Source organism: Sphaerodactylus townsendi, linkage group LG03, assembly GCF_021028975.2.
Source record: "Sphaerodactylus townsendi isolate TG3544 linkage group LG03, MPM_Stown_v2.3, whole genome shotgun sequence".
Classification (NCBI taxonomy): Eukaryota; Metazoa; Chordata; class Lepidosauria; order Squamata; family Sphaerodactylidae; genus Sphaerodactylus; species Sphaerodactylus townsendi.
This window is the reverse complement of record NC_059427.1, coordinates 1,414,031-1,424,734: the sequence shown is the minus strand read 5'-3', so window position 1 is coordinate 1,424,734 and position 10,704 is coordinate 1,414,031. Positions and strand designations below refer to the sequence as shown.

General features: G+C 57.4%; 2 protein-coding genes and 1 long non-coding RNA gene across 3 annotated transcripts in view; all 3 read left to right on the top strand.

Moving 5' to 3' along the window:
- LOC125429698 (zinc finger protein with KRAB and SCAN domains 7-like) overlaps positions 1-10,704 on the top strand; it is a 157,809-nt gene that overhangs the window by 134,614 nt on the left and 12,491 nt on the right. The window lies entirely within an intron of this gene.
- On the top strand, positions 6,251-9,137 carry LOC125428912. Its single transcript, XR_007243877.1, has 3 exons — positions 6,251-7,305; positions 7,511-7,710; positions 9,075-9,137. It is a non-coding gene; the product is annotated as an uncharacterized LOC125428912 (long non-coding RNA).
- Positions 9,469-10,704, top strand: part of LOC125428596 (zinc finger protein 345-like) — a 320,997-nt gene continuing 319,761 nt past the window's right edge. The window contains exon 1 of the mRNA XM_048488995.1: positions 9,469-9,556. The gene's annotated coding sequence lies outside the window, so the exon portion shown is untranslated. The remainder of the gene's footprint in view (positions 9,557-10,704) is intronic.

The window sequence follows — 10,704 nt, the reverse complement described above, 5'->3', positions numbered from 1 at the left end:
GNTCCCAGACTCCGCACCTCTCTCTCAGCAGACCTAGGACGTTTCTCTCCCCCAAATCCCGGGGAATTATCTGGATGGACAACAAACTCCCTAGAAGAACCGGCTGCTGAAGCAGGTCGTGAAACCCTCCCAATTGGATGATTGACACCTGGACAAATATCAGGCAGGGAAGCCTTAGGAGAAGGTCAAATGTTGTTGTTTGAATTGGACGTGGCTGGAAAGAGAAGCCCTCACCTGTTCTGCCTGCCTCTTCTCCTCGGCCTGACTCAGGAGGAATCCCTCAGCCAGGGCCACCGCTTGGGAGCTGCTCTCCGGCCCACATCCTCTGACCCAGCGCTGCATTTCTTGGGGCAGGACGGTCAGGAACCGCTCCAGGATCACCAGGTCCAGGATCTGCTTCTTGGAGTTTCTCTCCGGCTTCAGCCAGCGACTGCAAAGTCCATGGAGCTGGCTGCAAACCTCTCGGGGCCCATAGGCATCACGGTAGCGGAACTGCCGGAAGCGTTGGCAAAGTACTTCTGAGTTCAGGGGCTCCTGATCCCAGTCCTCTGGCACGGCTCTCTCCCAGAATGCAGCACTGCTCCCAGCTGGGATGGCAGGGGGGCTTCCCCTTGCTCTCTCACCAGGCTCTGGTCTTTCTGGGCCCTGCTCTTCCATCTCTTGAAGAGAGCAGCAGTGGCGTAGGAGGTTAAGAGCTCGTGTATCTAATCTGGAGGAACTGGGTTTGATTCCCGCTCTGCCACCTGAGCTGTGGAGGCTTATCTGGGGAATTCAGATTAGCCTGTGCACTCCCACACACGCCAGCTGGGTGATCTTGGGCTAGTCACAGTTCTTCTGAGCTCTCTCAGCCCCACCTACCTCACAGGGTGTTTGTTGTGAGGGGGGAAGGGCAAGGAGATTGTCAGCCCCTTTGAGTCTCCTACAGGAGAGAAAGGGGGGATATAAATCCAAACTCTTCTTCTTCTTCTTCTTCTTTCCCCTCCTGTTGGGTCAGCTGCAACACTGAAAAGATGTCGTCACCCATTTAGCCGTGAACAGAAGCTTCTGTCTGGGGAGGAGAGAGGGAGGTGGGGGGCGGATAGTCATATCCAGAAGGAAAAGAGAATCAGGACTCACGGAGGATCAGAGCAGTTCCTAATAGTTCACCAAGCTTTTTGAGAATTGCCTGTTTGGCCCTTTGGGAAACGTAACCGTCTCTGGCTCTTTAAAGACGTTACTTCAGGTCAGGGTGTTTTAGGGGCTCCTGATGGCTACTAAGTGGGCCAGGAGACATGTCCATCCAGGGGCACAGGGGTCTCCTGTTGTGTAGGGCAGTGGTGCATCTTATGCAGGCACAGAGCGGGATTGCATCAGGGATGTGGTCTGTGCTGGAATCAAGGGTTGCTGGGATGAATGGGAGTGTGTGTGAGGTGGGGGGGGGGCCCTACCAAATGCACAAAGTTGCAAATTTCAGGTTGGGCAGTTCCTGGACATTCAAGGAGTGCCGCCTGTGGAGGGCACAAAGCACAGAGTCCACCTCTCAAAGGAACCATTTTCTATATGCGAACAAATCCACTGTAGTTCCAGGCGACTTCCAAGCCTCGCCTGCCGACTAACCCAGGCCACTCTGACCCAATGGCTATAAAGACCCTGTCTAATGAAATTATATTGAAAATGAATAGTCTCCAGGTTTATTCTTTTAAATAAACATGTTACAATTATTTCTAAAGTATACCTTCATATATTCCGAATGTAATCAAATATCAGTTCTGACAAATGATAATATACAAAATTCAAAATTTATAATGGAGAAATACAGTCTTTAACAATAAAACTCAGAAAAGTTCAGATTCCCTGATTTTAAAATGCGGCATGTCATTGAACGCGTTTCTTTACACGCAAAATTTAATAACCCTTTTCAAGAATCCAATGAAAATAACAAAAAAGCAACCTGGATATTTGCAACCCTGCATCAGGGAGATGGTTAGATGGACGGGAGCACCAGCCAAGATCCTTGGTGGGACCTGAACCCAGGCCCCCTGTGACTGAGCCCTCGTGTGACGTGTTGCCTGGGGGTCTGCAGCTCTCTTGCCTGGCTAAAAGATGCTGCTGCTGCTGCTGCTGCTCTCACTCCAACCCCAGCACAGGAGGGAACATCTGGCCTTCTGTCATGGCCGCCTCCACCAAGGGAACTGGGGAGGGACAGGCAGGGGAGCCCTCTCCTCACAGCAAAGCTGTGCCTTTTGTCCCTCCCGGACTTCTGCATGTGTGGGGCCACAAGCTGATACTGGGGGGCTGTGGCCAAACCAGCACGCAACAAGCAAGCCCTCGGCCTCTCGCAGGGGAGTCACGTGATGCGGTGGCTGGTGGGCACTGGGCGTGTTTCCACGGCTGCTGCTGGTGTTGCTGGGGCGCTGGCAACAGGCTTTTCAGAACTTTCCCCTTTTGTGCTAGGAATGCCCTGGACATCTGTCCGCAGCCCCGGCCCCGCAAGCATCGTGGTCTTCGGATGGAGCTGTGCTTGATTCTCAGACAGGACTAAGCACCCTTCCCTCCGTACCCATTTCTACTCTCCAAAACGAAAAAGGCCTCCTGTTCTTCGCAGGATTCAAGTGACCAGCAACAGCATGCCCGTTGCACACATTTTACTTTTCTTGTGTTAAAAGACATTGATATTTGCCCTGCCCTCAAAAAACCCAAATTCCACCTGGATGGTGGAGCAAACCTGGTGCCTGGTCAGGATGTCAACCTCCAGGTGGGGTCCAAAGTTCTCCCAAAATTACAACCAACCCCCATAAGATAGAGATCGGGTCCCCCCCCCCCTGCACTGGAGGGCGGACTCAGCAGTATGATTCCCCACTGAACTGCCCCCCTGCCCCACAGGAAGTCTTTCTCAGGCTCCGCCCCCAAATCTCCTGGAATTTGCCCTCTGGGAGTTGGCAGCCCCACGACAACCATGGCTGAGCAGGATCCCAACCTCCCTCGCTTCCACAATGTGAGGTCTTGTCCTCCAATGACGTGCTCCGAAGTAAACCTTCCAGGATCCAGTTGCAAGGCTTTTCCCGTGGGATGCCCACCTGAAGCCCCTCCTGCAGAAGCAACACCCCCTCCCTCCCTCCCTCCCCCCCTTTTCAGCCTCCGCCTCTCCAGCAAACCCTCTCCAACTGTGCTGTGTGGGTCTCTCTGTCTGTCCTGAAATCACTGCCGAGGGTGACTCCCGGCCTGGGGCCTCCAAGGCAAGGGGGGTTCAGACACAGTTGGCCCTTCCCTGCCTCTGTGGGCTGAGAGAATCTGAAGAGACCACGACTGGCCCCAGGTCACCCCCATCTCGTCTGTTCCTCCTCACAAGATGCCAGCGGGGCCACCCCCCCATTCCCCCTCCCTGATTCTGCCTCTTGGGGAGGGTCCTCTTCTCCTGCTGGGGGAACTCCTGGGATTTGTTAGAGGACTCCGGTTTCTGCAAGACTCTCTCAGGGGTCTGCAAACTACGCTCTCCAGATGTTCATGGATGTCAATTCCCACCAGCCCTGCCACTTGGCCATGCTGGCAGGGGCTGATGGGCTCTGTAGTCCATGAGCTTCTGGAGAGCCACAGTTTGCAGACCCCTGGTCTAGATCAGGATCCCCCCCCCCTCTGAAGCCCCGGCCTCTCCTGGGGAAGGAATCTGTGGAGCCTGGAAACCAGCTGCACTTCCAGGGGAACTCCGGCCCCGCCTGTCACTCAGCCCCCCCCCCCTACTGGGCTTTCTCGGGGTCACTCCCCCCCCCGTCTGAATGAGCATCGTCTGTAAAGACGCCGAACGCCCCAGAGAAGACCCCGGAAGTGGGGGGTCCCCCCACCGCGCACCCCCGTCCCGCCCAGGCCCCTCCTCTGCAGCCAGCCTCTTGCCCTTGGGAGCAGCTGCTTCTTGGGGGGGGGTCACCTTCCCCCCACCCCCACCCCCACCCCGCCCAGCCTTGTGCAGAGAGGAGGAGGGAGGGGAGTGGAGGGAGCAGCCCCCTCCCCAGGCTCTGCAGTCTCTCCTGGACCCTCCCCTGACACCCCCCCCACCCGCCCCCCGGGACTCACTGGGTGGGGAGGGGCTGCCGATGGTGCCGCAAAGGCCGGAGAGGGAGGAGACGGCTTCCCTGGCGGCCTCTCTGGGACCCCGGGCTCTATGGCTTCCCTGCCCGTGGGGCGGGGGGGAAGGGTCCCCCGCAAAGCATCATGGGTAGGAAGAGGAGGCAATTCCCCCCTCCCACCCCGCTCTTCGCAAAAGGGGCTTCGCCTTTGCTTGGGGAGGGGGCGGCGGCCACCAGGAGGAGGAGGGGGAGCGCAGAGTGGGGGTGGGGGGAGACCCCTGGACCTGGCCGGGGAGAGGGGGCACCGCTGCCCCCCCAACACACGCCCCTGCGGGGTGGGCCGTTCCTGGAGATCTCGGGGGGGGGGGCTGGTCTTGTGTGTGGGGAGTGGTCTCCAGGCCCTACCTGGAGGTTGGCAGCCCTGCGGAGTCCCTGAGATGCAGACATCAGCTTCCGGACCAGGTTCCGCGACGTCACATCCGTCCCCAAATCTGGAGGAATCCCCCGTCTCCCCCCTTATTGGGCCCGTCTGGAAGGGCAACTCTATGGTGCCGCCTCCCTCCCGGAAGCCCCTGCCTGGACTGCTCAGCACGAAGCGCCTGAGTGACAAGAAGGAGGCAGCCCCCCCCCCCCGTCCATCAAGGATGCAAAGAAATGGGGTGGGGGCACGGGGGAGACGCCCCCGTTATCCCCCCCCGCCTTCCTGCCTCCCCCCCGCCAGATCCACCCCCCCCCCGTCCCTGCAGATACTCTTGACCTCCTTTCCAGGGTTCCTGCCTGGCCTTTGGGGTCTGCAGGGCAGGCATCTAAAGGGAGCCTCCACGTTCAGGGGCAGTCCACCTGTGCATCCCAGGGGAAGGCCTCGGCCTCTCTGCCCTGCCCTTGGCCCTCCGGAGGGAGGGGGAGCTGGCCTGGAGGGGGCCTCTGGGCTCTTCGTGGGGTCAGGGCTTGCCCCCCCCCTTTCCCAGCAGCCTCGGGTGCGGTTGCTGACCCCCCCCCCCCATTTCACAAGGCTGAGGAGTGCTGTGTAGTTCCCAAGCAGGCCCCCCCCCAATTGGAGCTGCTCTTTTGTCTCTTGAGAACTGCGAGGCAGAAGTCAGGCAGGAGAAGCGCCCCCCCCCCCCGTGCCTGGCCAGGAAAGCCTCCACCTCCTTCCCTGTGGAACTTCTGCCTGCCTGGCCGGGCATCGTCTGTCCCGCCGCCTTCCACGGCCCGGCTGCTCGAGCTGCCTGCAGGACCCGCACCTGGGTCCCCTCCTCCTCCTCCCGGCTGCTCCTCGGAGAGAGAAATGAGCGCCCTGCGGGAGGGGGGGGGTCCAAGTCTCTCTCTGCTGCCTGGGGGGGATGGCGGGGGAGGGGGCTGCAGCCAGCCAGCCAGCCCCGGGGGGGGGAGCTTTGCTGCCGGATCTGCCCCCGCTGCAGCCTTTCGGGGCCTGGTGGGCTGCTCTGGCGGGCCAGGCTGGCTTTTGGGGGCGGTGGGGGGGGTGGAGGCGGGAGGGGGGGTCACGGGGGGGTGCCAGTTCTTAGTCCTTGTGTGCAGGCGAGGCGAGGGGGGGCGTCTCCCCTCCCCCAGATGTTTCTGGTCCCCCCACCCGCCATTCCTTGCCCCGCCCCTCCCCGTTTTGCAAAGGGGTGGGGGTGGGGGGGGTGAGCTCCGCTTTGCACCCCTAATGGAGGGGCCATGCTTGGGGGGGGGGCTTCCTCCCCACCTGCTGACTCCGCCCACATGAAGGGAAGCCATAGAGCCGGAAATCCCAGAGGGGCCGCCAGGGACAGGCACGTGGAAGCCATCTCCTTCCTCTTCCGCCTTTGCAGCCCCTCCCCCCAGTGAGTCAGGGGGGCTGGTGAGGGGGGGCCTTGCAGGGCTGGGAAATGTGGGGGGCGGGTGGAGGCGGGGGGGGGGGGGCAGGGGAGAGAGGAGCCTGTCGAGTGATTGGCGTTTGGAGGGGAGGGGGCAGAAAGCAGCGCAGGGTCTGGGGTCTGGACGGGTCCTCTTGGCGGGGAGGGGGGCGGGGGAAGAGGGGCCTGGCATGGGGAGGGGGCGTTGCTTAGGGACAGATTCCCCCCCCCCCCCAAAGTGCAGGTATCTTCTCTGGGGCATTCAGCAAACGATGCTCATTCAGATGCGGGGTGGGGGGCGGAGGCTACAGAGGACCCCCCTCCCTTCATTCCCGGAGCAGAGAGCAAAGAGCTGGGGGGGGGGGACCAGACGGGGGTTTCTGGGGGAGGGAAATATTGCCTTTGGGGCCGAAATCGTCCCGTTGAAGGCCGGGGGGGGGGGGGTGCAGTGGAGGAGGCAGGACCCAAAGGAAGGGGGAGGGGGGAGCAGCAGGGAATTGGGAGAAGAGCCCCTTCCCCCCCAAGCTCACACTGCCCCCCCCCGTTGCCTGAAAGACCCTCTTAGTGCAAAACAAAGAAGCCCCCACAGACGAGAAGAGCCGGGAAATGAAGCCCTTCCTGCAAGAGACCTGAGTAGGAAAGGGACCTTCCCTCTGCTTTAGGCTCTCGGGAGGAGGGGGCTGGTGGGTCGAGGCTGGGGGGGGCAGGAGATTTGGGGGGAGCCCACCCCATTCATCTGCCCATTCCTCTGCTTCCTGGCAGCCTGGCCCTGTCTTCTCTCTCCCCCTCCTCTCTTTTGAACGGTCCTGGTCCTCTAAGTTGGGGGCACTTTTCTACTCCCCTGGGTGGGGCCGAGGGGCAGGGGTCTTCACGCCCCCTTGCAGGAGGCAGTTGACCCGGATTTGCTGGCTCCCTCCAGGGTCAGGGGTGCTGGGTGCTGGAGGGAAGAAGAACGTGAAGCTCCCCCACCCCCATCCAGCGTGCCTAGAAGACAGCAGTCTCTGGCCTGATTCACGCAAGCAGAGACAGTGGGTACAGCCTTCCTCCTTGCAGTGCTGGCTTTCTATCTGCGGGGATTCTTCCATGATGCAAAGAAACCTTATTAGTTCCCAATGAGTTCAGAGCCTTCATCTCCCTCCTTGAGCCAGACGGTCCAGTGTGAGCTCTTCCTTTGTGGCTCTGGACATTGTGTGTCATTTGACAGTAGATCTGGAGTGATCCAATGGAAAAAACAGAGAGGATCTGTGAGCATCCAAGATCCGGAGCTCTGCTTTTGCGTCATGGGGGTGCCACAAAGCTGTGGCTGCCTGATTTTAGACTGAGCACTGCTTCTTTTGAAGAAAAAAACAACACTTTTACTAAAGAACTGCGTTACAGAAACACAGCAGCAAAAGAGTGAACAGAAGGGCAGTTAACGTCTTGCTGAAGTAAATAAAGAGGTGCTGGGGGGGGGGGCTAGTTCTGAGCAGACAACCCCCCCTCCAGAAACTGTACGCATCCTATTCTTTAATTTAGGCATTTTGAGTGTGAGATTCTCTCAAATGACGATTGGAAGGGGAGGTTGTGTCAATGTTATGAATTGGCTATTAGTACTATGAATGTTTTTACTGGATGTCACATGAATCTTCTCAGGGCGATTGGAGGGTCTGAAGTTGCCGGCTGCTTATCTCCAAAGGACTCTGGACTTTTTATAAAGCTGCACATTCCAGGGCCCCAAAAAAACTCCTGAAAAGAGAGACCGGGACGACTCACGGAGGCAGGGAAAGAGCTAAAAGTCTGTTCTCCTTTACTGGACTGGCTGGACAGAAGTCAGAAAACAGGCTTGAAGTCAGGTATGTGTTAATTACTGTTCCACATGCTTCATTGCTGTTCTGTACCTTGTGTGTTATAAAACACCCAATATTTCTTTGTTATCTGTTTTGAATTAAATAAACGCTTGGCGGGGTGACCTTAGAGCCGGAGGTCTGGACAAAATGACACTCAATTCTCCCCTCCCCCCCACAATGGCCTCCTCCTTCCGCCACACAGAGGTTGCCCCTGTCTGATCTTCACGTATAATCAATGATTTATAAGAGGTGCCTAAGCCGACCAGGTGCTCAGGAGCAGCAGCAGCAGCAGAAGGCCATTGCTTTCACCTCCTGCATGTGAGCTCCCAAAGGCACCTGGTGGGCCACTGCGAGTAGCAGAGACCTGGACGAGATGGACTCTGATCTGATCCAGCAGGCTCCTTCTTATGTTCTTATGTGCCCTGTCCTGGACCCTCAACCTGAAAATAGTCATTATCCGCAGAAGCCTCTGTGGGCAGAGAAGGCAGCCAAGCCCAGTTTCTGAGGGGGGGAAGTGACCCCGAGGAAGTCCAGTGAGGGGGTGGCTGAGTGACGGAGGCATTTAGAGCCTGGGAGTCTCTCCCCTGGTTTCCAGACTCCAGAGATCCGTTCCCCAGGAGAGGCCGTGGCTTGAGAGGTGGGAAATTATAATCTATTCCAGGGGTCTGCAAACTATGGCTCTCCAGATGTTCATGGACTACAATACCCATCAGCCAATGGCAGCATGGCCAAGTGGCAGGGCTGATGGGAATTGTAGTCCATGAACATCTGGATAGCTGTAGTTTGCAGACGCCTGGTGTATACCACAGAGTCTAGGAGAAACTGGAGTCCTCTAAAAAAATCCTAGGAGTTCCCCAAGCAGGAGAAGGTGACCCTCCCCAAGAGGGCAGAATCACAGAGGAGAAATGGGGCGGGGGGGGGGCACTGGAATGTTGTGTGGAGAAACAGACGAGATGTTTCAATGCAGTCCTAAAAAAACCCTTTTTTCGGGGGGGAGCTCAATTGAAGGGGGGAGGGAGTTATGTACAGGGCTGCTTCGGATGGCCTAATTGTCTTCCCCCCCCCCCCCCCCGCTCTTCCGTGCCATCCTCTGAGGTGGCTGAACTATGTGGGGTCTCCCAGGACAGAAAGCTTTCAAAAAACCTGCCTACGGCTCTGAAGGCACAAGTCTGGTGCTGTGGCCAACAGCGTGGCAGGAATCTAGCCTGGAAACCCGAAGCTTCTGATTTTCTCCTCTGCGTGGACCTGGGTGAGGTGGACCTCCTGGGCAGGTCAATGGTTTCTTTAGGAACTCTCCCAAGCCGGCAGAGAGGCAGGGGAAGGAGAGCAAACTGTTCACTGGCTAAATGGGTAGACGACATACTTTTCAGTGTTGCAGGTGACCCAACAGAAGGGGAAAGGGAGATGGAAGAGCAGGAGCCCAGAAAGACCAGAGGAGCCTGGGTGAGAGAGCAAGGAGAAAAGCCCCCCTGCCATCCCATGGCTGGGAGTGGTGCCTGCATTCTGGGAGGAGAGCCGTGCCAGAAATTCAAGGTCAGGAGCCCCTGAACTCAGAGGTACTTTGCCGACACTTCCGGCAGTTCTGCTATGGTGACGCTGACGGGCCCCGAGAGGTTTGCAGCCGGCTCCATGGACTTTGCAACCGGTGGCTGAAGCCGGAGAGAAACTCCAAGAAGCAGATCCTGGACCTAGTGATCCTGGGAGCAGTTCCTGACCCATCTCCCTGCCCCACTTGCAGGAATGCATGCTGGAGTCCAGGAGAGGATGTGGGCCGGAGAGCAGCTCCCAAGCAGTGGCCCTGGCCGAGGGATTCCTCCTGAGTAAGGCCGAGGAGAAGAGGCAGGCAGAACAGGTGAGGGCTTCTCTTTCCAGCTATGTCCAATTCAAACAACAATACCAGATCCTCTCCCAAACCTTCCCTGCCTGATATTTGTCCAGGTGTTTTGTCTACGTGTTAATCATCCAACTGGGAGGGTTTCACGACCTGCTTCAGCAGCCACTTCTTCTAGGGAATTTATTGTCCATCCAGATAATTCCCCAGGACTGGGGGAGAGAAACGTCCTAGGTCTGCTGAGAGAGAGGTGCGGAGTCTGGGATCCATTCCTGGGCACCTTATATTCCATCTCTTACCTGTCTCCCTTGCTGCTGTTTCAGGGGTGGGGCCCATCAGTGAGGATGGAAGCAGCGTTCTCTCGGGAGGAGGAGGAAGGAGGTCCGCTGGAGGAAGTGGAGCCAGCCCCGGCCCAAGAGCGTAGCCAAGATGCCCTCTCACCCAGTAAGGAGTCACTGTGCCTGGATGGGGTTGGGTCACCCAGTTGTTTCGATGGGTAGAGGATTCTGGTCGGGAAACATGACCGGCTTCTTCACCCATCTTGTGGCATTCAGTGTTCACTAACTGTGATGCCCGTAAAAGGGGGTCAGACAAATTCATGGAGGCCGTTCCACACGTGGACTGCTATATTCGTGTTCCTCCTTTTTCATAAGAGGAATTCAAGTTTGTTTAGAAGAAAAGAACAAACCTTGTATGAACAAATCTTGTGATTATATAAAGCCTGCATGTTCTGGTGAGCAGAACTCTGAAAAATAGTTTGTAGGGGTCAGAAAAAGTGGGTGAATGTCTTATTGAGATATCTGACGAGCCGCTGTAGGAATTCAGATGCTGGATGGGGGGCGGGGGACAGGGATTGGGGTAGTAGATGTGATGCCACATTGAATTTGCCTTTGGCCAAAAACCCAGATGTGACAATAGAAGATCAGTAGATGTCACAGACACTTATTGTTATCACCCAGTTTCCAGATGGGCTCCGTTTAGGTCTTTTTTTTTTGGCCCAATATGGCAGAGAGGTTCCATGTGGCATCATTTGTGTCACCTTTTCCGCCCACCAGTGTGGACTCCAGGGTGTCTGGAAGGGCTCAGCTGGTGGGAGAGTGGCGTGTCTGGGCCTTTGGTCTGATCCAGCAGAGATGCTCTCACATTTTGCAGTTCCAGTATTCACAGGA